The 27,169-nt window shown below is 38.1% G+C and overlaps 1 protein-coding gene and 1 non-coding gene across 16 annotated transcripts in view; both read left to right on the plus strand.

The window, feature by feature from the left end:
- The window catches only part of DLG2 (discs large MAGUK scaffold protein 2), a 2,236,304-nt gene that overhangs the window by 584,050 nt on the left and 1,625,085 nt on the right, over positions 1 to 27,169 (plus strand). The gene's annotated exons all lie outside the window — the stretch shown is intronic.
- On the plus strand, positions 6,400 to 6,506 carry LOC122431532. The gene has a single exon (XR_006266549.1). It is a non-coding gene; the product is annotated as a U6 spliceosomal RNA (small nuclear RNA).

Raw genomic sequence — 27,169 nt, forward strand, 5'->3', positions numbered from 1 at the left:
ATAAAAGAAAATAGCGCTATTTCTTAACCTGGAGTAATATACTCTTCACAAAAGAAACATAATGCTAGAACTCCCAAATTTAAACTGAATTATTTTTGTATTACTTAAATATGCATAAGATTAAACTATTTAAGCTCCATGTATTAATAGCTCCTATACGACTCTTAAACCAAAACAGATTTATACCTTAAATTAATCAAAACTATAAAAAATGCAATCCAAATGGAAGTCATTAATTTAGTATGACAAATGATATTTGTTGAAATTAAATCATTGTCTTGCAATATCTATATGCTAATAACTGCTTCTGCATTGTTCTCTTTAATTTAGCATGGCATATTACTATGAGCTATGTAAGGGCTCCGTTTTCCTGGGACTTTTATTTATTGTCTGTGTTGTATTCAAACAACTGTGAAATGTTAGTCCATGTAGTGGTCCTTGAGATCATTTGTACTTCATTTGGCTTGAACGCTTCATTACTTAGTAAATCCTCCTCTGTTTCTTTTTTGATCTCACAAGTCAATTAGAGCAGGACTATTTGGCATCTATATGGCTATAAACACACACACCAATGTGGAAACTAAAATCTCAGCACCACACTCAAGTGCTCATTCAGGTAAACCAGCGTATATATTGCATTAGTATCATCAGAAAGAAAAATACCAAATTAAGGTTAGTTACCATGAAGAAATCAAGGACATTCACAGATACCCAGGAGTCCAAGGACCCTAATATGACAAACACTGGACTAACATATAAGCTTCCCTGGTGGCTCAGATGGTAAAGAATCCATCTGCAAAACAGGAGACCTGGGGTCAATTCCTGGGTTGGGAAGATCCCCTGGCAACCCACTCCAGTAATTCTTGCCTGGAGAATCCCCATGGACAGAGGAGCCTGGCCGGCTACAGCCCATGGGGTCACACAGAGTCAGACACGACTGAGTGACTAAGCACAGATAGCAAAGAGATTCAGTTACATGTAAGCACATATCTAGTCTTCAGATTCTTTTCCCATTTAGGTTATTACAGAACGTTAAGCAGAGTTCCCCATGCTATGCAAAGCTCAAAAGTTCTTTACATAACGATGCCCCGTTATGAGTAGGGCGGAGATAGGCTGCTGTTCCTCCTGTACCCACAATTATTGCTGAAGACACATGGGAGTTTTTCCCCTGTTAAATCAAGCTGTCCTTGGAATTACTCCCAATGCAGTTCTCCAGATAACCAGTAGGAGCTGGAAGTTGATTCATGAAATAAATTTATTTGAACCTGTGTTCAGATCAGCATACTTAATTTATTCCTCCATATATTTGACCCTTCTCAGGGCCATATTGATAAAGCCAAACCCTTGATCCCCAGGAAGGAGAACAAGGCTAGAATATTTATATTGTTAATTATCAAATACATAGAAGAAAACTGAAAGCATTGTAACCAACCCAAGGCTAAATATGGAGGAGTTACAATTGTCAGATAACCCTTAGTTGTAAATTCAGTTATTCAACAAGTTTGTGTTAAGTACATACCATATGCCAGATCTTATACAAGAGACATTCACATCCCATAGTTCATTAAAGCCATATGTGAATCAAGTATCATTAATTTCTATTTATCAATGAGAAAACTGAGATTCAGAAATATTAATGGACTTAACTGTTGTTGGAAAAATATTAAGTTGGTGGACCAGGATTCAAATAAGTCTGTGAAACTCCAAATTAGTATTTCTACTACTTCATTCACTCAATAAATATTTATTCAATAAAATAAATAAATTTTAGTAGGAGATGATGTTAGTGGATTAAATACCTTTAAGACTTCTGAGCTTTCAGGACTGAATGATAAAAGTTCACCCTTATACCCTCCACCACCCACCCCATCCCACACCTCTAGGCTTCACAGAGCCCAGGTGTGAGTTCCCTGAGTCATAGAGCAGAGTCCCATTGTCTGTCTATTTTCTATATGGTAAGTGTGTGTGTTTCCATGCTGCTCTCCATTGGTCCCACCCTCTCTTTAGGGGACCTGTGTATACCTATGGCTGATTCATGTTGATGTATAACAGAGACCAACACAGTTACCCTTCAATTAAAAATAAATAAATTTAAAAATTACCATGAGGACCAAATGAGCAGATGTTTTAAAAAATAAAATAATTCTACAAACATTGGTTATTACAGGCTTATAGTGAATGTATACTCTGCCTGATGTGTATTGCTGACTTATTTAAATTTCTAACAGTATATTTGTCTAAGCACACTTGAAATTAAGGTGAGCAGACAGAAGCTATTAGGTGTTATTAAAGAAATGCACAGGCTGTGTTAGAAATAGAGGACAAAATTCTCTGTTCTTAGGAATAAGATATTAAGAAGTTGATCTTAAATTTGTTTAAATGATAGGTGCTTTGCAAAGAGCCTGCCAATGTGAATAGACTTAGGAATCCCCTTAGGAATACGATGAATATCTGCCATGCTTCCCAAGGCATCTCGTTATCTCTATATGTGTACAAGGTTTATGGCTCTGTTACCTAAGTGCTTAGGCAAACACTCATTTTTCAGCTCTAGGCATGAGTTTTCTTTTTATAGGCAAGGTGATACCCATTTATGTGGACTCTGGAATGTTAAATTGAAATCATATTCCTGACAATGACCGATTTGATGACTAGAACCTTTCATATAACTCCAGCTCTTCCATTCACCAATTGTTTAGGCTGTTTTGAAACTACTAATAATGACTAAAACAAAGAAAAACAAGCAAAATCTGCAGCAAACCTTGTTAAGGGGAATATTTTCTGTGTTGTTATTTCTGTACTTTAGTTAATGATCAAGTAGGAATAGGAACATGCTGCTCATTCTTGTTACATGGATATCTAAACTATCAGAAAATCCAAGTTTTATGTCTAAAGATGGTTATTTTCCTCATTTTGCAAAAGATTTTAAAGTTATATAAGATCTGATACATGTCTTTTTGAGCATGTTGCAAGTCAGATTTAGAATGTATAATAAACAGAGCATTTTCCATCTTGATATTTGTATATGAATAAATCTAGGAGAATAGAAATAATAAAAATCTTCCTTGAGCTCACTGTGGTAAATGGTACAGGACTATCTGCCCAACAACCAGGAGGTTGATCTTGTCATTCACAGAGGTGGCAAACATATTTCTACTTCATAATGTGGTACTACTAGCATTGTTTGTCCCAGGGGGACTGGATTAACTCTTAGCCAATCAGTCCCTCCTTTCCTGATACTAGCAGTTGAGATCAAGGGATCATCTGTGTAAGCTTCTGGTTCAGATGGAAAACTGAAATGATGCAAGAACTCTGTACTCTCACTCTGAACACATAGAAATTCCAGAAAAATCTGATGATAATAATAATAATATGATTAAAGAAATAGAAGTAGGGACTTCCCTGATGACCCAGTGGCTGAGATTCCATGCTCCCAAGGCCCTGGACTGCCCTGGTGGCTCAGAAGGTAAAGTGTCTGCCTGCAATGTGAGAGACCTGGGTTTGATCCCTGGGTCAGGAAGATCCCCTGGAGAAGGAAATGGCAACCCACTCCAGTATTCTTGCCTGGAAAATTCCACGGACAGAGGAACCTGGTGGGCTATAGGCCATGGGGTTGCAAAGAGTTGGACACGACTGGCGACTTCGCTTTCTTCTTTTCTTTTCTTTCTTTTCTAAGGCAGGGGGCCTGGGTTCAATCCCTCGTCAGGGAACTGGATTCCACACGCTGCAACTAAGACCTGGCACAACAAATAAACTAATAAATATAATTTAAAAAAGAAATAAAAGCAAAATCTTCAAAGAGCAAAAACAGAGAGACCCCAACTCTGAGTAGAAAGTGAAATTGGGATAACATCTGATGTATACCTCGAGAACTGGGGCTTAATGTCTCAGAGAGATCATACTGTAGGCCAAAGCCCATACATCATGGGCAGCTGGAATTGGACTCTTTACATGAAATAGAAAAGTCCATATGATCCAGGGAGACACCATGAAAGCAGGCTGATAAATCCAGTTTTGGAAGGTATAATAGCAACCTGATGTACCTTCTCGGATTCTTTGGGTGCCATTGTTTTGGACCCCCAACAAATACAATACTATCATTAGGAACAGGACATATTTCTAAAGGTAAATTCAGAGACAAAAAATTATAATATATCAGTTTAGTATGATAGGAGGTAATCAGAATAAGCAGGAAATATAAGAGGAAATAGAAATAAAATGATTCGAAAGCAATTTTTAAGTCCTGCTGCTTAGTTGCTCAGTTTTGTCCAACTCTTTGTGACCCATTGGACTGTAGCCTGCCAGATTCCTCTGTCCATGGGATTTCTCAGGCAAGAAAGACTGGAGTGGGTTGTCATTTCCTACTTCAGGGGGTTTTCCCAACCCGGGGATCAAACCTGTGTATCCTGTGTCTCCTGCATTGCATATGGTTTCTTTACCTGCTGAGCTACCGGGGAAAGCCAGTTTTTAAATAAATGTCTTTCAAATTTTAAAAACTTGCTTGTGCTATCTATCTACCAAGCCACTGATGCCCCTAATTTCATCATCAACAGAAGCATATCTGGGCTCGAGAGGTGCTACCAAATTGCCTGTTGTCTAAGAAACTTAATACACTTTATAGAACCTAACTGCCACCCAGTCCCCATCTCAGTCACTCTGTGATCAATAAATGCCATCTGAAAGATGCTGGAGGTCATCGTAATGGAGCCTCGGACAAAACTGGCTGACTCATAGTCTTGTCAGGGACAAGAACCCAGAGAACCACACGGCTGTGGTTTCATTCACTTCAGTTGAAGTGAATGAAAAGCTAGTGGGGTTAACTTTATGGGGATATGACTGGACAGAAAGGTCAGGATCAGCTTAGGTCCCTTTCCCATTCAGACACTGATGTTACATTGATGTGTTTCTTCATTAGTAACCATGGTAGGATATAAAACCTCCAAGAAAAAATGACCCGGAGAACAAGCATTTCTGTACAAACATCATTCTGACTGGGAACAAAAGTCATCTTCTGAAGGAGGATTATATTATGCTGGAACTAGCCAAGATAGAGTGAGAGACATTAAACCTGTGTCTGGAGGTATGGCAAACCAGATGGGCACTTTGGGTAACTGGAATGTCTGGTAAAACCAAAAATAGAGTGAGAGTATTTTCTGAAATCACCACAGGCGATTTGCAAGCAGGTTATGAACAGAAAAATGCTGCATGCCTTCTTTTGTGATACTTCACTTCAAATGAGTTCTTATGTAGCTGATTTTTGATGTGTTGTTTATTACTCTTAGTATATGATTGCTGGCCTTTTTCATTTATCTATAATCCACTTAAGATTATAAATTAGAGGTTGTCTTGCTACTCTATTTAGAAAAAAATCATGATTGTTGGTGCTCCTATAAGCCATCCATCTGCCCCATCAGAGTCTGTATATTACCACTCTAACATTACTTCCCAGCACAGCCACTTGACCAGGTATCAATTAAAGAAATTTCTTAATTTCTCACTCCTTTTAAGAACGATAAATTGCTAGTAACTTTTGTGAATTAGGCTTTAACTACTTTATAAATAACATGTCTTGCCTGTCATTTACCAACTTCAAGGCACTCTGACAGATTATCACTTCAGAATCTTCCTTCCAATTATATTTTATGGTTTATGTAAATTTTGAAAATGTGCATATCCTGAAAGGCCCAATCAAGTCTTTGTCACTGTAGCAAAGGTAGAGGAGTGATTTTATGTTAATTGCCTTATTTTTATTGTATAGACCATGCCTCTTAATGTGTGCTACCAACAATAAATATATCTACCCCAGACTAGGTGTAATAATTTTGTAAAATTGAATGTATACTGATATTTGTCATCTCTGTAGGAAATTATGAAAAGAAGAGTAGACCTACTTGGGCTAGGAATAAGGAAATCCAATGATTGAAAACAAACACACACATCCTCTGTAGGTTAGTTAAATGATAGATAGGTCTTAAAAATTAGTAACTTGAAAGACAGGTATGAATCACTCAAAATATAATGAAAGAGGTTAATAGAAAATGTAAGGGAGAAGTTAAAAGACATGGATAATAGAAGGAGAAACAGTGTGTGCATGCTGTCTCTTTAGTCATGTCTGACTCTTTGTGATCCTATGGACCGTAGCCCACCAGGTTGTTGAACAGATGGCTATCTGGCATATGAAAAGATGTTCAACCTCACTAATTATTAGAAAAATGCAAATCCAAATAACAGTGACCTGTTACTTCACATCTGTCATAATGGCCATCATCAAAAAAGTCTACAAGTAACAAATGTTGGAGAGGATATGGAGAAAGGAAAACCCTTGTAGACTGTTGGTAGGAATGTAAAGTAGTACGGCCACTTTGGAAACCAGTGTGAATGTTCCTCAAAAAGCTAAAAATAGTGCTCGCTTCGGCAGCACATATACTAAAATTGGAACGATACAGAGAAGATTAGCATGGCCCCTGCGCAAGGATGACACGCAAATTCGTGAAGCGTTCCATATTTTTAATAAAAAAAAAAAAAAAAAGCTAAAAATAGAACTACCATATTCCAGCAATTCTACTCCTTGGATGTATATTCAGAAAATACTAAAACACTAATTTGAAAAGATACGTGCATTCCAGTGTTCATAGCAGCACTGTTTACAATAGCTAGGACATGGAAGCAACCTAATGTTCATAGACAGATGAATGGATAAAGAAGTTATGGAACATATATACAATGGAATATTACTCAGCTGTAAAAAGAACCCATTTGCATTGGTTCTACTGAGGTGGACGAAATGTCAAAAAGAGAAAAACAAGTATATATTAATGCTTATATATGAAATTTAGAAATATGGTACTGATGAACCTGTCTACAGTGCGGCAGTGGAGATGTAGAGATAGAGAACAGACTCTTGGACACAGTGGGGGAGGGAGAAGGTGTGATGACTCGAGAGAGTAGCATTGAAACATATGCATTCTCATATGTAAGATAGGTAGCCAGTAGGAATTGGCTGTATGACACAGGGAATCCCAAACTGGCGCTCAGTGAGAGGTGTAGGATGGGGAGAGGTTTAAGAAGGAGGGGGCATGTGTATACCTATGGCTGATTCATGAGATGTATGATCCTCCAGTTAAAAATAAAATTTAATTTTAAAAAGCTATATTTCAAGATAGAATCTCTGAACCATATTTGTGAATGAGAATTGGCTCATGGAATTTGTGGTCTAATAGTGGAAATAAACATCAATCAGATAATCACATTAGCCAATGCATGCAGCATACACACACAGTTAAGCCCTCTGAAGGGAGTCATACACTTTTTTAAACAATTATTGAAATAATTTAAATAGAACTGTAGGTCAGAGAAGCCTTTCCCAAGAAAGAAGCCCGGGAGTAAGCTCAGAAAAGATGGTTGAGAGGGAGGTAGGAAGCAAGGATGAGAACATTTCAGATGAGGGAAATAGAATGTGCAAAGACTCAATGAGTCAGAGAATAGTTTCAAAACTTCAAGTTTTGTATGGCTAGAGTGCAGTTAGTAAGAAAAGAAAAATGTAAGATGAGGCTGGACAGATGACTCTAGGCCGAAAAGGACTTGCATACCAAGTTAGTGAAGTGAAGTTCAAGTCGATCAGTTGTGTTTGCCTCTTTGCGAACCCATGGACTGTCCATGAAATTCTCCAGGCCAGAATACTGGAGTGGGTAGCCTTTCCCTTCTCCAGGGGATCTTCTCAACCCAGGGATAGAACCCAGGTCTCCCACATTGCAGGTGAATTCTTTACCAACTGAGCTATCAGGGAAGCCCATACCAAGTTATTTAATTTTGTCTTTAAATCTAAAAATTATAGCTATTGAAATATTTTGAAAATAGGAAGAGATACTATAGATTGATATTTTAAATTTAACATTATTTTGAGATAATTCTAGATTGACATGCAATTGTAAGAAATAATATAGCAGGATCACATATAACCTTCATTCATTCCTCCAATGTACTATATGATTATTATTATAATGAAGTATAGTGTTACCACCACTATACTGAGATTAGTACAGTCAAAATAAAGGACTCAACCACCAAAAGGATCACTCATGTTGATTTTTATAGTCACACTTCCATCTTTTTCTCAGCATGTGCTTAAGCTGGTTCGATTTCTATAATTTTGTCATCTCAAGAATATTATATAAATGGAATCATGCATGTAACATTTGGGGACTGGCTTTTTTTCACTCTTTGGAATTGCCTAAAGAGTCATTCAAGTTGTTTCTTGTATCAGTAGTTTTTATTTTTGTTGTTGTTTCATTGTGGAGTAGTGATTCATTGTATGCAGTCTGTTTAACCATTCACCCACTGAGGAACATCTGGGATGTTTCCACTTCTAAGTATTATGAAGAAGCTGCTAAATATATTCATGTAAATGTTTCTATGTGAATATGTTTTAATACTTTCTGAAATAAATGCCCAGAAATGCAATTGTTTGGGTTGTATAACAGTCGCATGTTGAATTTTTCAAGAAACTGCCTAAAAACTAACAATCTAATTTTTTATGAAACTTTCTAGTTTTCATTTTAGTTTCTCCTCAGTATTGTGGAGTGATCCAGTTTTTCTGCATTTTTGCCAGCATTTAGGGCTGTCAGAGCTTATTATTTTATTGATCTTAATAGGTATGTAGTAGTATCTCATCATGATTTTAATTTGCATTTTCTTAATGGTCAATGACATTGGGTATCTTTTATGTGCTTTTCACCCTTATATTGTCTATGGGTGAAGTATCTGGTCAGGAATTTTACTCAGTTTGAAGTTGGGTTGTTTGTTTTCTTGTTGTTGAGTTTGGGGGATCTTTTAATATACTCTAGATATACATCCTTTGTTGGATATGTGATTTGCAAATATTTCATCCAATTCTGTATCTTTTCCTTTAATCCTCTAAAACTGTTCTTTTACAGGGCAAAAGTTTTTAACTTTTGAAGTTTAATTTATAAATTTTTTTCTTTGATGGATTATGATTTTGGCATCAAGTCTAAAAATTATTTGCCTATATTTAGATTCTGAGGATCTCATATTTTTTCTAAAAAGGTTTTAAATTGTAGGTTTTATATTTAAGTTTGTGATCTATTTTGAGTCCATTTTTTAATAAAGTGTGAAACACATTGAGGTTTATATTTTTGCCTGTGAATATCCAGTTACTCTAGCACCATTTGTTGAAAACTCTGCCTTTCCCCTTTGAAATGCTACATTCATTGGATTGCTTTGGATTCCCCAAAATCAATGAGACATATTTGTATATTTCTGGGTTTTCTGTCCTGTTCCCTTGATCTGTGTATCTATCCCTTCACTAATACCAGTCTTGCTTATTCTCAGTTCAGTTCAGTTCAGTCATTCAGTTGTGTCCAACTCTTTGCAACCCCATGGACTACAGCACGTCAGGCCTCCCTGTCCATCACCAACTCCTGGAGCTTATTCAAACTCATATCCATTGAGTCAGTGATGCCATCCAACCATCTCATCCTCTGTTGTTCCCTTCTCTTACAGCCTTCAATCTTTCCCAGCATCAGGGTCTTTTCCAATGAGTTGGTTCTTTGCATCGGGTGGCCAAAGGATTGGAGTTTCAGCTTCAACATCAGTCCTTCCAATGAATATTCAGGACTGATCTCCTTTAGGATGGACTGATTGGATCTCCTTGCAGTCCAAGGGACTCTCAAGAGTCTTCTCCAACACCACAGTTCAAAAGCATCAATTCTTCAGCATTCAGTTTTCTTTTTAGTCCAACTCTCACATACATACATGACTACTGGAGAAACCATAGCTTTGACTAGAGAGACCTGTGTTGGTAATGTCTCTGCTTTTTAATATGCTATCTAGGTTGATCATAACTTTTCTTCCAAGGAGAGTCTTTTAATTTCATGGGTGCAGTCACCATCTGCAGTGATTTTGGAGCCCCCCCAAATAAAGTCTATCACTGTTTCCACTCTTTCCCCATCTATTTGCCATGAAGTAGTGGGACCAGATGCCATGATCTTAGTTTTCTGAATGTTGAGTTTTAAGCCAACTTTTCACTCTCCTCTTTCACTTTCATCAAGAGGCTCTTTAGTTCCTCTTCGCTTTCTGCCATAAGTGTGGTGTCATCTGTATATCTGAGGTTATTGATATTTCTCCTGGCAATCTTGATTCCAGCTTGTGCTTCATTCAGTCCAGCGTTTATCGTGATGTCCTCTGCATAGAAGTTAAATAAGCAGGGTGATAATATACAGCTTTGACATACTCCTTTCCTGATTTGGAACCAGTCTGTTGTGCCATGTCCAGTTCTAACAGTTGCTTCCTGACCTGGATGCAGATTTCTCAGGAGGCAGGTCAGGTGATCTGGTACAGCCATCTCTTTAAGAATTTTCCACAGTTTGTTGTGATCCACACAGTCAAAGGCTTTGGCGTAGTAAATAAAGCAGAAGTATATGTTTTTCTGGAACTCTCTTGCTTTTCTGATGATGCAGAGGATGTTGGCAATTTGATCTCTGGTTTCTCTGCCTTTTCTAAATCCAGCTTGAACATCTGGAAGTTCACAGTTCACATATTGTTGAATCCTGGCTTGGAGAATTTTGAGCATCACTTTGCTAGCATGTGAGATAAGTGCGATTATGCAGTAGTTTGAACATTCTTTGGTATTGCCTTTCTTTGGAATTGGAATGAAAACTGACCTTTTCCAGTCCTGTGGCCACTGCTGAGTTTTCCAAATTTGCTGGCATATTGAGTGTAGCACTTAAACAGCATCATCTATTAGGACTTGAAATAGCTCAACTGGAATTCCATCACCTCCACTAGCCTTGTTCGTAGTGATGCTTCTTTAGGCCCACTTGACTTTGCATTCCAGGATGTCTTGCTCTAGATAAGTGATCACACCATCGTGATTATCTGGGTCATGACGACCTTTTTTGAAAAGTTCTTCTGTGTATTCTTGCCACCTCTTTTTAATATCTTCTGCTTCTGTTAGGTCCATACCATTTCTGTCCTTGTGCCCATCTTTGCATGAAATGTTCTCTTGGTATCTCTGATTTTCTTGAAGAGATTCTAGTCTTTCCCATTCTATTGTTTTCCTCTATTTCTTTGTGTTGATTACTCTAGCTATACAGTAAATGTTGAAATTAGGTAGACTAATTCCTCTTATTTTATTTTTCTTTATCCATTTTGCTTTTGATATTCTAGTTCTTTTGCCTTTTCCTATAATTTTTAAAATAATACTGCTTATATATACAAAACCGAAAACAATGAGATTTTAATAGCATTTGCATTAAACCTATATACTAATTTTTGAGAGGTACTACATTGAGTCTTCCAGTGTATAGGAAGACATAGTTCTCCATTTATTTAGAAATTCTTAGATTTCTTTTCATAAGCACTGTGTAGTTTTCAGCATATGAATCCTATACATGTTTTTTAGACTTGTGCATAAATATTTTGTTTTTTTCCAGAAACTATATTTTTTAATTTCAGTGTCTACATATTCATTGCCAGTATATAGAGATCCAATTGATTATATATGTTTATACTATAGCCTACGTCCTTGCTGAACTCATTTATTAGTTCTTGGGTTTTAAAAAATGTATGTATTCCTCTGAATTGTCTATGTAGATAGTCATGTCATGTACAAATAGAAAGAGTTTTATTTCTTCCTTTCTGATCTATATTTTTAAACTGCCTTTTCTTGTTTTATGCCACAGGCTAGAACTTCTCTCACTATGAATAACAGTGATGCTAGTGGGCATCCTTGTTTATGCCCAACCTTATGGGAAAGCATTCCATCTTTTACCACTAAATATATTATCTGTAGATTTTCTGTGGGCTTCCCTGGTCGCTCAGATGGTAAAGAAGCCACCTGCAATGAGGGAGACCTGGGTTTGATCCCTGGGTTGGGAAGATCCCCTAGAGGAGGTCATGGAAACCCACTCCAGTATTCTTGCCTGGAGAATCCCAATGGACAGAGGAGCCTGGCAGGCTACAGACCATGGGGTCACAAAGATTTGGGCACGATGCTCTTTATCAAGTTGAAGAGGTCCTCCTCTATTCAAGAGTATTTTTTATCATGAACGAATATTGAATTTTGTCAAATGCCTTTCTGCATCAATCAATATGTGTTCTTCTTTAGCCTACTAAGGGGTGGATTACATTGACAGATTTTTGGAATATTGAATCAACTTTGCATTTATGGACTAAGCCTTACCTAGTTATGATGTACAGTTCTTTTTCAATATATTGCTTAATTATATTTGCAAATGTTTTACTAAGGACTTTTGCAGCTATCCTGATTAACATTGTGCAAAGACCTTTCTCAGTGAGTTCCAGGTTGAATGTAGGACCCAGGAAGAAGACTGCGGGGTGGTTCACATGAGAGAGGGTATTAATAGCAGCTTGCACTGAAGTTGGGACAGGCAACAGGGAGGTAAAGAAAATCAGATTGACTTGAGAGATATTATAAGAGAATATGCAAGACCTGTTAACAGATTGAATGTAGAGGTTGAGGGAGAAGAACATGTCAGAGATGACTCCTAGGTTTTAATTTGTGTACTGAATGGCTGAAGCTATCATTCCCTGTGACATTAGAGAAATATCAGTTTCTAGCTCATAGAATGGGTCATGACTTTAGTACTGGGCATGATGTAGGTGGTGCTAGTGGTAAAGAACCTGCCTGCAATCATGGGAGGCATGGGATATGTGGGTTCAATCCCTGGGTCGGAAAGATCTCCTGGAGAAGTGAACAGCAACCCACTCCAATATTCTCGTCTGGAGAATCCCATGTGCAGAGGAGCCTGGTGGGCTATGGTCCACAGGGTCGCAAAGAGTCAGACACAGGAGTGAAGCGACTGAGCATGCACACACACTGATTCAAAAGGGCCCAAGCGTTGCTGATGCTGAGAGTATGACCCACACGACACAAAGTATGGGCCTAAGGAGATCTCTAAGGATGTCCTTAGACATGTTGCCCGAGTCAGAGTATGGGTATCAGAAACTGGCCCCTCCTCCATTTAGATTACAGCAGAGCCAGAGATGCAGCCAACCAGTGAAGATACTTTGGAGGACTCTGTGGAGCAGAATCTCCCCCATAATGGGGGAGAAGCTACCTAAGAAGCTGGGTGAGGGGGAAATAGTCCTTGGAAGAGTTCCTGATCACAGATAACACTGCATCTCTACCCCTTCCACCTCTGCCTGGCTAGCTAACTATAAGACTCCAACCTGGTGCCCGGGGAACTTGCCTCTAAGATAGTGAAGGAGAGATGGCACATGTGCAGTTGGGAGCTCCGAGCAGAGGCCTATGTTCAGAGTCATTTGAGGCAGTCAGTAAAGTTGTGTGGATTGGCTAAATCCCTGGGGAGAAATTAGAGTGAGAATAAATTGGGGCCAACAATGAATGGGTGGTTAGGGGTGGAAGAGCCTGAAAAGTGGACAGGAAATCAGCAGCCAGAGAAGTAGGAGTAAAGTTAGGACAGTGTGCATTATGGAAAGTAAGGGTAGAAATGTGAAAAATATTAACAAAAAGAAAAAGAATTTTGAACATTATAAAATAGTGCTTAAGGAGAGGTAAGATGAGGACTAAACCATCCATTGGAGTTGGTGACAGGGAGGCCACTAGTGGATTTAATGAGCATTCTTTGGGTGGAGTGAGGGGGCGGAAGCCTGAATGGAGTGAAGGATGAGTGGGAGGTGAGGAAGTAGAAACAGTGACTGCTGAAAACCATTTCAGAGTTTTGGCTGCGAAGGGGAGGAGAGAGGCAGAGCAGTAACTGGGTGAGAGTGTGGGAGTCAAGGGAACATTTTTTTTTTTTAAGTGGAAAAGGATTATGTATGTTTAAATGTTGCTTTATCGGGCTTCTGTAGAACTTTTCACTTATGGAAGGACTATAGGACTTTAAAAAATGCCATACATTATTTTACAGGCAAAATAGAAAATATTAATCATCCCACAGAACTTGGGACATAGAGATCTATAGAACTCCATTCAGAGCTCAAAAGTGAAGGGGCTCTTTTAAGCTGTATCTGAATGCAGCAGCTGTCATCCGTATCCAGACACAGAGTCAGCTCTGTTCAGGGTTTTCCAGTGCTGCTTACCCAGGCCCTTGTCTTGTTTGGGTTTGGCTGGGTGGCCTGATCCTCCTCACAGTTCTCAAGCTCTTGAGGATGTGTGTTTGTTCTTTTTTTTTTTTTTCTCAGTTATGCTGCCTAAATTTTATTTCTTCCTGCACAGATAATTAGTACAGAGCGTCTTAGACTATCTACAGACATAGCCTGTAGTATTGATTAAAATTAGAAAATGTAAGAATCTTGCTATTAGTTGTAAACATGAATAACACATTTGTGTCTTAAGTCCTTTGGGTGCCTTTTCAAAAGTAAGTAAAATTATGACTTAAAAGGTTAAGGGAGGCTCAATAAATTTGTCAGCTGGCAACATACCAGAATCTTTCCTTGACTGAATTTTTATCATAGAAAAAGCATACATAAAGCAATTGTGTGATAATAAATAGAAGACAAGAAACCCTTTGACTTTGGCTGGAAGAAAGCCAGTAACTTACTCTGGCACTTGATAAAGGTGAGTATAAAAAGTCTTTTAAAAACGATATGAAATCTATTCTTTGCATCATTTACCTACTTAGATGCACAGATAAAAGGCAATAGATGAAGCTACCCCAGGGATATGGTTTTTTATCACAGCCACCTAAGGTTCTGTGTTGTGTGTGGCCTATTCATCTATCTAGAGCTGAAAAGCCCACCCCGCCTTCCTACTTACCCATTGCCACCCTTGGTATCAAGTCACGTGGAAAGTGCCCAAAACTAGAATATAGACCTTGGCTATTTTCCCTGACCCTCACTGACTAACATTGTCCTTATATAAAATTTGGGAGTAATAATATCTGACAAACTCCTCACATTAGGTTTTTTGTGATAATTCCATTAAATCATTTTTATCAAGAAGTCTATACTGTGTATAACTACAAGGATGCTCCTGTTTATTTGAACCAAATTTCACCTAGATTATTGATTTTCAAACTCCAACATCATAGTTACCTAGGGGCTTATTAAAATACAGATTCCTGGGTTCTAACCTCAGAGTTTCTGATTCACTAGATCTGGGGTGGGAGTTGAGAATATGTAGTTTTTATAATTCCCCAGACAATGCTGTTTATGCTGTCACGTAATCACACTTGAAGAACTAGGCAAAAGAGGATGGAGATGTGATGGTCCTCTTTGAAGAAACAATTCTGGGCGCTTTATGACATATAGCATATGCCTTGTTGATGACGTTTTCCCTTCATATATTCCTTCCACAAAGTTAACATTTGTAAAGGCCTTACTGTAGGAATGCAGTGTGCTAACTACTCTAAATGCCGTATCTTATTTAATCATATTGCAATCTTACTAGTAGGTTCTATTATTATGGCTATATTACAAATGAGAACATTTAAAAAGTTAACTAAATTGCTTTACTTCACATTAGTAATAACTGACTGAACTGAAATTCAAAAGGCTGTAGATTCCAGTTTCCAGGTTCTCAACTACAAAATTATACCAATCCATGCCAGGAAGTTGAATGGTGAAGTAGTAATGTTACATCTGGCAAAGACCAATGATTTTTTTAAAGCACTTATGACAAGGATAGCCTCTTGCATAAACCACATTTTCTTCTTCCTTTCAAAGAGATTTTTCTTTTCTAATTGGCTGGTTCTGTGCTTTGCCCTGGGCCATCCTGCACCCTGGGCTTTGCCTCTCACACTTCCTTTTCCTGGTCTGTAGTGGGGCTTCCCGGGTGGTGCTAGTGGTAGAGAACCCACCTGCCAATGCAGGAGATGTAAGAGACACGGGTTCGATCCCTGGGCCGTGAACACCCGCTGGAGGAAGGCATGGCAACCCATGCCGGTATACTCGGCTGGAGAATCCCACAGACAGAGAGCCTGGCGGGCTCCAGCCACAGGGTCGCGAAGAGGCGAACATGACTGAAGCGACTTGGCATGACGCACGCATGCGCGCGCGCACACACACACACACACACACACACACACACACACATGAGAGAGAGGGAATAATATCGTCATTTTCCTTCTTCATGTAGATGAATATGGGGTTTTTCTCCCTTCAGATTAGATTAAAGATAGCAAAATAACAGCCAGCAGGCCAAATACAACTTACTGTATTTCATGTAGTCACAAGCTAAGAATGGCTTTTGCATTTTGAAATCACTGAGAAAGAAAAGCAAAAAAGGATAATATTTCCTGACACATGAAAATTACATAAAATTCAAATCTCAGAATCCATAAATTAAGTTTTATTGGAACACAGCCATACTCATTCATTTACATCTTGTCTATGGCCACTTGCCACCACACCAGAAGAGTTGAGTATTTGCAGTGGAGACTCTGGCCCACAAAGCCTAAAATATTTGCTTTCCAACCCTTTACAGAGAGGTTTGCCAGCCCCAGTTATTAATAGCTGTGTTTCTCATACACTATGCTGGGAATACAAAGGAGTATAAGACACTGTCCTTAACAAATTCGAGTCTTCTGTGTCAGCAGGGATCTTCATCAATTTTGAAATTAATAATGGAAATTAATGTAAATGTTTTTAACTCTGCTTACCTTTTGTTAAGTCTTTCTTTATTCATTTCTTGACCCCATGTATTAAGAGAGAGATTGATACGAGTTATCGGACAAGGAAAACCTACTGACCAGGGATTTTGGAACACTGCATACTATTTAGTACAAAGAACATATGAGGCCATTGATTGCATGCTTGTTATGGTCCAGGCACTTCCAGCATTAGCTGATTTTATTCTCACATCAATGTTAGGAAACAGATATTCTCACATCACCATGTTGGAAATTAGAAAATTGAGCTTTAGACTTGCCCAAGGTTACAGCTGGACTACCATGAGGTGAAAAGTTGGACCCAGGCAGTCTGCCTGCAGTGTCTGCATTATTAACCAGCTGAGAGAGGGAACGACTTAACAGGATTCATGAGAGCTATTTTTAAATGTTTGAGAGTATATCATGAGGAAAAGTGAGTGATCATTTTGTTGTTGTTGTTGCCATTAGCTATAGAAGAATTTATTAGCAATGTTTACACTATCCACCACACCATAGGGAAAGGAAGACGGAACTGGAAAAAAAAATGAGGCTCAATATCCAAGACAATGGCTGATTAAACAGGATGCAGGAGGGGCACTGGGATTAGAAGTAGAACTGAATCCTTAGTCCATGATTTGTCAGCTGTGTGAGCTCTTTTTGTCTCTAAATTTCCCTTCCTTCTCGGGGTCTTTGCACATGCTCTTCCCTCCCTGTGTAACACTCTTCCAGCCTTTATTTTTTATTTTTTCCATATATTTTTATTCTTCCAGCGTTTAGTATGATGGTATTTTCAGGTCTCTGTTTGATGTCACCTCTTCAAGGGGTGCTTCCCTGACCAACCATCAATGCAGGCTCGCTATTTGCCTTGTTTGTTTCCATTGTTGCACAGAGCACCAGTTCCTCTTATGTCTTTGCTTCCTTGTTTTCTGTCTGTCTGCAGATCTTCATAATAGTAGAGGATGTGGTCCTCCCTTCCCATTAAAAAAAGACTATTATCTTTTTTTAGGTATTTAAATTGTTTATTACTGATGTTGGGTAAAATGTCTTTCATATGCAAAATTCTGTAAATGCACAGATTTTTTAAAAAATTATTTTTTATTGAAGAATAATTGCTTTACAGAGTTTTGTTGTTTTCTGTGAAACCTCAACATGAATCAGCCACAGGTATACACATATCCCTCCCTTCTGAACCTCCCTCCCATCTCCCTCCCCACCCCACCCCTCTGTGATGACACAGAGCCCCTGTCTGAGTTTCCTGAGCCACACAGCGAATTCCCGTTGGCTCTCTATTTTACATGTGATGATGTAAGTCTCCATGTTACTCCTTCCATACCTCTCACCCTGTCTGCTCCTCTCCCCATGTCCATAAGTCTGTTCTCTATGTCTGTTTCTCCACTGCTGCCCTGTAAATAAATTCTTCGGTACCATTTTTCTAGATTCCATTTATATGCCTTAGAATACAATTTTTATCTTTCTCTTTCTGATTCACTTCACTTTGTATAATAGGTTCTAAATTCACCCACCTTATTAGAACTGACTCAAATGCATTCTTTTTTGTGGCTGATTAATATTTCATTGTGTATATGTACCACAATTCTTTATCCATTCATCTGTTGATGGGCATCTAGGTTGCTTCCATGTTCTAGCTATTGTAAATAGTACTGCAGTGAACAATGGTATACATGTGTCTTTTTCAATTTTGGTTTCCTCAGGGTATATTCCTAGAAGTGAGATTGCTGGGTCATGTGGTGGATCCATATTGCTGGATCATATTCCTTGTTTTTTAAGGAATCTCCATACCGTCTTCCATAGTGGCTGTATCAATTTACATTCCCACCAACAGTGCAAGAGCGTTCCCTTTTCTCCACATCCTCTCCAGAATTTATTGTCTATAGACTTTTTGATGATGGCCATTCTGACTGGTGTGAGGTGGTATCTCATTGTAGTTTTGATTTGCATTTCTCTAATAATGAGCAATGTTGAGCATCTTTTCATGTGTTTGTTAGCCATCTTTATGTCTTCTTTGGAGAAATGTCTGTTTAGGTCTTTTCCCCACTTTTTGATTGAGTTGTATGAGCTGCTTATATACTTTGAAAATTAATCCTTTGTCAGTTGTTTCATTTGCTATTAATTTTCTCCCATTCTGTGAGTTGTCTTTTCACCTTGCTTATGGTTTCATTTGCTGTGTAAAAGGTTTTAAGTTTAATCAGATCCCACTTATTTACTTTTGTTTTTATTTCCATTACTCTAGGAGGTGGGTCATAGAGGACCTTGCTTTGATTTATGGCATCGAGTGTTCTGCCTATGTTTTCCTCTAAGAGTTTTATAGTTTCTGGTCTTACATTTAGATCTTTAATCCATTTTGAGTTTATTTTTGTGTATGGTGTTAGGAAGTGTTCTAATTTCATTCTTTTACATGTAGCTGTCCAGTTTTCCCAGAACCATTTATTGAAGAGGCTGTCTTTACCCCATTGTATATTCTTGCCTCCTTTGCCAAAAATAAGGTACCCATAGGTGCATGGGTTTATTTCTGGGCTTTCTATCTTGCCCCATTGGTCTGTATTTCTGTTTATGTGCCAGTACCATACTGTCTTGATGACTGTAGCTTTGTAGTATAATCTGAAGTCAGGAAAGTTGATTCCTCCAGCTCCATTTTTCTATCTCAAGATGCTTTGGCTATTCAGAGTCTTTTGTGTTTCCATACGAATTGTGAATTTTTTTGTTCTAGTTCTGTGAAAAATGCCATTGGTAATTTGATAGGGATTGCATTGAATCTGTAGATTGTGTTTCATAGTATAGTAATTTTTACCACATTGATTCTATCCAGGAACATGGGCTACCTCTCCATCTGTTATGTTGTCTAAAAGACAGTTTTTGTTGTTGTTGTTGTTTTTTTGAGCAGAGTTACATTTACAGAAAAATTGAGTGGAAAATACAGAGAGTTCTAATACATCCCATCACACTCCAACTCCTCTGTTATTAAATATCTTGCATTTGGGTGGAACGTTTGTTACAGTTGATAAGCCAATGTTGATACAATATGATTAAGTTCAGAGTTTACATGAGGGTTCACTCTTGGTGTTGTACATTCTATGGGTCCACCATTATAACATTGGACAGAATAGATTCACTGCCCTAAAAAATCCCCTGTGCTCCACCTATTCATCATTCATTCCCTTAACCATCTGGAAACCACTGATCTTTTTGCTGTCCCCTAGGTTTGCCTTCTTCAGAGTGTCATATAAGTTGACCCTTGAACAATGTGAGTTTGAACTGCAAGGGTCCTGAGTGGACATATTTTGAACAAATTTGAAGGATGGAAATTTTATGAAGGCAGCTTTTAATTTAATATAAGGAAGAATATTTGAAATATCTGCCCATTGAAATTAATAGGTGATCTTCTAAGGCAGGTTGTTGTTGGTCAGTCACTCAGTCGTGTTCAATTCTCTATGACCCCATGGACTGCAGCACACCGTGCTTCCCTGTCCTTCACTGTCTCCTGAAGTTTGCTCAAACTCATGTCCATTGTGTCAGTGATGCCATCCAACCATTTAACCCTCTGTTGACCTCTTCTCCTACCTTCAATCCTCTCCATCATTGGAGTCTTCTCCAATAAGTCACCTCTTTGCATCAGGTAGCCAAAGTATTGGAGCTTCAGCTTCAGTCCTTCCAGTGACTATTCAGAATTGATTTCCTTTAGGATTGACTGGTTGGATAGCCTTGCTGTTCAAGACACTCTCAAGAGTCTTCTCTAGCACCACAGTTTGAAGACATCAATTTTTGGGCACTCAGCCTTCTTTATGGTCCAACTCTCACATCCAAACACAACTATTGGAAAAACCACAGCTTTGCCTATGTGGACCTTTGTTGGCCAAATAATGTCTCTGCTTTTTAATACTCAATCTAGGTTTATCATAGATTTTCTTCCAAGGAACAAGCATCTTTTAGTTTCATGACTGCAGTCACCACCCCCAGTGATTTTGGAGTCCAAGAAAATAAAACCTGAGGCAGGTAGCACCTTCTATTAATGTAGGTGTTCAAGTCAAGAATAGGTATCAGATATGTCTATTTGGGGTTGTGAAGTCAGACCATTAAACTTTAAGAATTTCTCTTTTGAAATACTGATAAAATTTTTCTAGTTGTTTAGCAAATTAATGTAAATCACCACAAAGTAAAGAATTCTGCAAGGAAAAGAAACTTTGAAACAACTTGTAATAAAACAGCTCCCTGCAAAACTGACTTTAAAATGTATTGTTGTTTTGTCTCAATTGCTTGACCTCTGTCTTTATGGAAAATGTGGAAAAATTGATCAAAAGACTCAGTTTTCCATAGGAAAGACTATATTTCTATAAAAAACTAAAACAGTTCCTTCACAGCGTGGGTTAAATACAACCCAGGTGAACATGAGGCATCAGAAATGTTGCAGTCTTCAGTGAAACTCTAGTTCATTCATTGTAAATTGTACTTGTTTATTTTGTAAGAAGCACAGGTAAAGAGAGCTTTTATGAGATAATTGATTAGGGGATGCCTTGAACTCTCTTTTCCCTACTCTGATTCTATGGAAAAAGAATTCATTAGTGCCATGTAGCAAGATGAACCTGGTTTCAGGCTAGGAATAGAGATGCAAACATAGAGAATGGATATGTGGACACAGCAGGACAAGCGGAGGGTGGGATGAACTGGGAGGTTAGTTTTGACATAAATACACTTCCGTGTATAAAATGGATGGCTAGTGGGCACCTGCTGTGTGGCACAGGGCACTCAGCTTGGTGCTCTGTGATGACCTGGAGGGGTTGGAAGGGGTTGGGAGGGAGGTCCAAGAGCGAGGGAATATATGTATACGTATAGCTGATTCCCTTCATGGTACAACAGAAGTTGACACAACATTGTAAAGCAGTTATACTCCAATTAGAAACAAACAAATATTTTTTGTTGTTTGTCTGAAGTACTACGTACCATGAAGTTAAGTGTCTTAGAAATATATACTCTTCCTTGCTTTTGTGGGGACTTTATTTTCTCTGTTTAGTAGACATTTCTTCCTACACTATTCCTTTAGCGTCTTGCCTACATTTGCTTGTAAAGTCAAAAGCTTTTCAACTTTCAGTACAATTTTTTTTTTAATTTTGAAAATTATGACATACAGTCTTGAGCTGATGCTGAAGTTGTTGTCTAGGTCACTTAACATGACTGAAAGGGCTTTAACACCATGAAAAAATTACTCCTTCAAATTAATTAACACACTGAAAAAAAGTTATTCAGAAATTATTCTAATTCTTATTTCTCTCTCTCCAAAAATAAATATATTTTTGACATTTGAAAATCTCATCAATGATTCTTAAGTGAAAATCTCATCTGCAATGAGATTGAAATTGAAGGGAAAAGGGCACGGTTTGTCCTGTCTTCTTTAAGTTTCTAGTTCTGGGATTCTTGTTTCTCCAGAACACTTTCTATTTTAACAACAAAATCTAATCTCAACTTTTATCATAACTCACAATGGATTCATGAATGCTATGTAAATTTTAAAGCAGATTTTTAACGCATCATCCTACTTTTCCACCTTTATTTTTCTTTTTTAAACTCTTTTTTTTTTTTTGGAGTGTAGGCAGTTAACAATGTTGTGATAGTTTCAGGTGGACAGCAAAGGGACTCAGCCATCCATATGTATGTATCCATTCTCCCCCCCATATCTCCTTCATGAGAAATATTATGTGTCTAACGCGATTGCTTACTGTGTGCTAAGCATAGCTCAAAATTTCCTATATCTGTGCTGTTGTTGATTATGTTTGTCCTTTTAAAGTCAGTGAAGGACAGATTTTCAACTACACACTGTATATAAAAAATGGCAATGAGGCTTCACCGGTGGCTCAGACAGTAAAGAATTTGCCTTTAGTGCAGGGGACCTGGGTTCGATCCCTGGGTCGGGAAGATCCCCTAGAGAAGAAATGGCTACCCACTCCAGTATTCTTGCCTGGAGAATCCCATAGACAGAGGATCCTGGCGGGCTACATCCATGGGGTTGCAAAGAGTTGGACACAACTGAGCGACTAACACAAAAAATGGCAAACATTGTGAATAATCATTCGATTTCTCAAAAAATGTTTCTTTGTGTCTCTGGTGAAGGCACAGTATCTCTGATTCAACATCAGTTCATCTTTCAGGTCTTAGGCTCCTAGTACAGTCAGCTACCCTGATAGGTTAACCCCTTAGAGTAAACTCCTATCCTAAAGAGTTTAAAATCTAGTGAGTTGCAATCTGCATATATCTTAGATATTCAATAAATATTGAAAATGGTTTATTTTATGACAGAGTCTAGAAAGTCTCATCCCCAACATTGTGTGCTAAGTCACTTTCATCTTGTCCAACTCTTTGTGACCCCGTAAATTGTAGCCCGCCAGGCTCCTCTGTCCATGGGATTTTCCAGGGAAGAATACTGAAGTGGGTTGCCATTCTTCTCTCCAGGGGATCTTCCTGATCCAGGGATCAAACCCAGGTGTCCCACATTGTAAACAGATTCTTTACCGTCTAAGCCACCAGGGAAGTCTTAGGTTAAAATACCAACATTGGTAAGTATATTTAGTGAAATAGCATCTATTTCATAAATCATTTATTGAAAAAAACAGATGTGCAAATAGATCAAGAAATATTTTGAGAAAAATTATGTTTTCCTATCATTATCTGACACATGGGAGGCACATAATAAAAATTTGTCACCCGAGTGCAGGGATGAAAAGCAGATGAAAACCTTGAACATCTGAAGAGAATTGGTCTGGAGGGTAGGGAAAAGAATGAAAGGAGTGAAGGTAATGTTCAGATGGGATGACAAAAACTCTGAAAGAAGAACTAGCATGATTTGTCTCCAATTACTTTACAATTATGCCTTGTGTTGGCTAGAGGGGATAGGAGAGAAGACATATTTCTTATTGGTATATCTGAATCTGATTAAATCTAATTTTTCACCATGACATAGAGTGTATTCTTATATAGGCAGCTAATTTTTCTAGAATAAAGGAAGGAAAAATAAAAGATAGTTTCTGAGATGATGGTTTTGTCTGTGTTCCTTCGAGATCAAAGAGGAATAAAGTGAAACTTTCCCAGTGGAGTTTCAAATTCTGGAAGCTTTTGTAATTGTTGGAGATTTTCAAAACGAGATTATTCCCTGGATTTCTGCATAAAATAATTCTTATATAAAGTACTGGAAGAGAAAAAGAAGAGGATGTGGGCCATTCAGCTGTCGGAGAGGCTATAAGCAGAGATAAGCAGTGGTCTCAGATGGAGCAGCCCCAGCCCTTTGACCCCAGGCTGGAGGCAGTGCTGGTGTGTTTACTGTGGATACTCTGGCAGAAGATGAGGCAGCAAAGTTGACTGAATCCCAATTATTTTTTGATGGGGCTGCCTAAGCAATCTTGTATCATTTTAATTCCTGAAACAAATTTCTGTCAAGGTATTATGGGTAATCTGATTTGTCCTATATTAGAATTTAAAAAAGGGGAAGAGCATTCTACACTTTTTTTGGTTTGTTTTTTGCAAGTGAAGAATAAAGTTTTCTTTGAGTCTTTGATATCACGGCTTTAAATCAAGAGGCTTTCAACTGAAGCAATTGCTGTGTACATATTGCTCTACACACATAACAAAGCCTTGCTCCCGCAGAAGAGGTTTTTCCCTAAGAACTAAAGATTGAAGGTAAAAAAAAAAAAATTGTTTTGGAAATGCTGAAATTACCTTTAAAATTGTAACGCTTTGTAGTTATTACAACTTTGTAGGGTAATCAGAACCTAGAAAATACTGCGTTGTTATCTCTATTCTGCCACTAACATGGTGGGTATCCTTGAATAAATCAGAAAATTGGTCCTTGCCTTAATTTCCCCATATATAAAATAGAGGATACAATAACTTGCTAATTTGCACTCAGAAATAGCTAGGAAAATTACTTTCACATATTTTAACATTTATAAAATGCTGCTCTAGCTTTCAAAAATTATTTTTGGTCTATTTCTAGTAACAAAATAACTGACATTTCAGAAAGATTATATTTAATGTGTAGAAGTACAGAAACTAAAATAAAATCTTAATAATATTGTCACCTCCCAAAGGCCCATGCTGGATCAGTTTTGCAAGAATTCAAAGCTTTCCTCATACTCTCAGTGGGGAATCTGACCCCCTAAAGTTGAGAACTTCACTACATAGAACCAACCTCTGTTATTATTTTCATTTATGCTCCTCCATCCTCTTCAATGCACACACTTACACACACATACAAACATATACACAGATATTTATTACAAAATATGCATTACGCCAAATAGTTATTATATATATTTAGGTACTATGAATGTTGCCCTATATCATTTTATTTTAAAAAGTCGCTTTTAATGGCAGCATTGTGTTCAGCTACAATAGATATCCTAGACTATTTTCATTGGTTTCCTTATGTTGGATATTTAGGATATCCAGGTGGCACAGTGGTAAAGAATCTGCCTAACAATGCAGGAGACACAAGAGATGTGGGTTTGATCCCTGAGTTGGGAAGATTCCCTGGGAGGATGAAATGGCAACCCACTCTTCCATGCACAGTGGAGCCTTGAGGGCTACAGTCCATGCGGTTGCAAAGAGGCAGACACAACTGAGCACATAGCACAATACCTTGCTATTATAAGTAAAGTTTTCATAGATTTCTGTTCAACTAAATATTTGTGTATGTCTTTCCTTAATTCTTTAGCATGATTGCCTGAAGACTACTTCTTTGACCATTTACTGTAATTATGATTCTCATGTATTGGCTTTTCTAGACTATTCCACCAGAATGTAGATTGCTTATTCTGAAGAGCAACACCTTTTTATTTATTTTTTTTCATTTATTTATATTAGTTGGAGGCTAATTATTTTACAGTATTGTAGTGGTTTTTGCCATACATTGATATAAATCAGCCATGGATTTACATGTGTTCCCCATCCTGAAACCCCCTCCCACCTCCCTCCCCATCCCATCCCTCTGGGTCATCCTAGTGCACCAGCCCTGAGCATTTGTCTCATGCATCAAACCTGGACTGGCGAGCTGTTTCGCAGTTGATAATATACATGTTTCAATGCTATTCTGTCAGATCATCATCCCACCCTCACCTTCTCCCACAGAGTCGAAAAATCTGTTCTGTATATCTACACCTTTTTAAAACCTTGTTTTCTCAAAAAATATCTTTCCAATATATGACTGTTCAGTTTATATGTTTTCTACTGAAACGAAGAGTTTGATGAGTGCAAAAATGAACACATTGTGTGAATTTCCCAAGTTACTCAGTTTTCAATCTGTGGGAATTATCTTGAGAATTTTCCAATCATGAAAATCTAACAGTGGAAGGAAGCCAAAGTGATCTGACTCTTCAGGTTTAGGACTTAACTACCTGCAGGTATAGACTTTCTTCAAGGAAGGTTTATTAAAAGCATCATTTGTCACATCAAGAATCAGAAGAGAAATCTTAAAGGTAATATTTTTGGCTGTCTCTTCTTTGAAATGAGATTGAATTAAGCCATTTTCTATTGGCCACATTCTCTTGCTATAAGGAAACATGTCCTTTGATGAGTTTCCTACTTGAATATGTTTGTCAGCACTTGCCCTGAGAGCATCTTCTATTTCATTTTGTGTTTATTTTTTAGTCTCTCCTACCAGGGCTATCTTGGCAGTCTTTTTGACCTTTTTAGGGCAGGTGGATGGTCCATTCCTTAGAAGCTAATTTTTCACTGGCAAACTGCTTATTTCATTTATGAGGTGACCTTTCCAATTCTTGTTTTTTAATGATATGTTCTCTGTTGTTGCCTTATTCTTTAAAAGGCGAGGTACAGTCCAAGATTTTGCAATTTCCATACTATAGTAAAAAAAAATGATTTCTTGCTTTCTTAAAAACATCAAGCTGAAATTGCCAATTTGTTTATAATCTGTTGACTCCCTTGGAAGTTATATGAAAGTATGTCTTTGTTCTGCTTTCCTCAGTTCAGTCAGTTCTGTCTCTCAGTCGTGTCAGATTCTTTGCGACCCCATGGACTGCAGCACACCAGGCTTCCCTGTCCATCACCAACTCCTGGAGCTTACTCAAACTCACGTCCATTGCATCGGTGATGCCATTCAACCATCTCATCCTCTGTCGTCCCCTTCTGCTCCCACCCTCAATCTTTCCCAGCATCAGGGTTGGTTGGTTCTTGAGTTGGTTCTTCCCATCAGGTGGCCAAAGCACTGGAGTTTCAGCTTCAGCATCAGTCCTACCGATGAATATTCAGGACTGATCTCCTTTAGGATGGACTGGTTGGATCTCCTTGCAGTCCAAGGGACTCTCAAGAGTCTTCTACAACACAATAGTTCAAAATCTTCGGCACTCAGCTTTCTTTACAGTCCAACTCTCACATCCATACTTGACTACTGGAAAAACCACAGCTTTGACTAGACGGACCTCTGTTGGTAAAGTAATATCTCTGCTTTTTAATATGCTATCTAGGTTGGTCATAGCTTTTCTTCCAAAAAGCAAGTGTCTTTTAATTTCATGGCTGCAGTCACCATCTGCAGTGATTTTGGAGGCCCCCAAAATACAGTCTGTCAC

The sequence above is a fragment of the Cervus canadensis genome, chromosome 29 (genome assembly GCF_019320065.1).
Source record: "Cervus canadensis isolate Bull #8, Minnesota chromosome 29, ASM1932006v1, whole genome shotgun sequence".
NCBI classification, from domain to species: domain Eukaryota; kingdom Metazoa; phylum Chordata; class Mammalia; order Artiodactyla; family Cervidae; genus Cervus; species Cervus canadensis.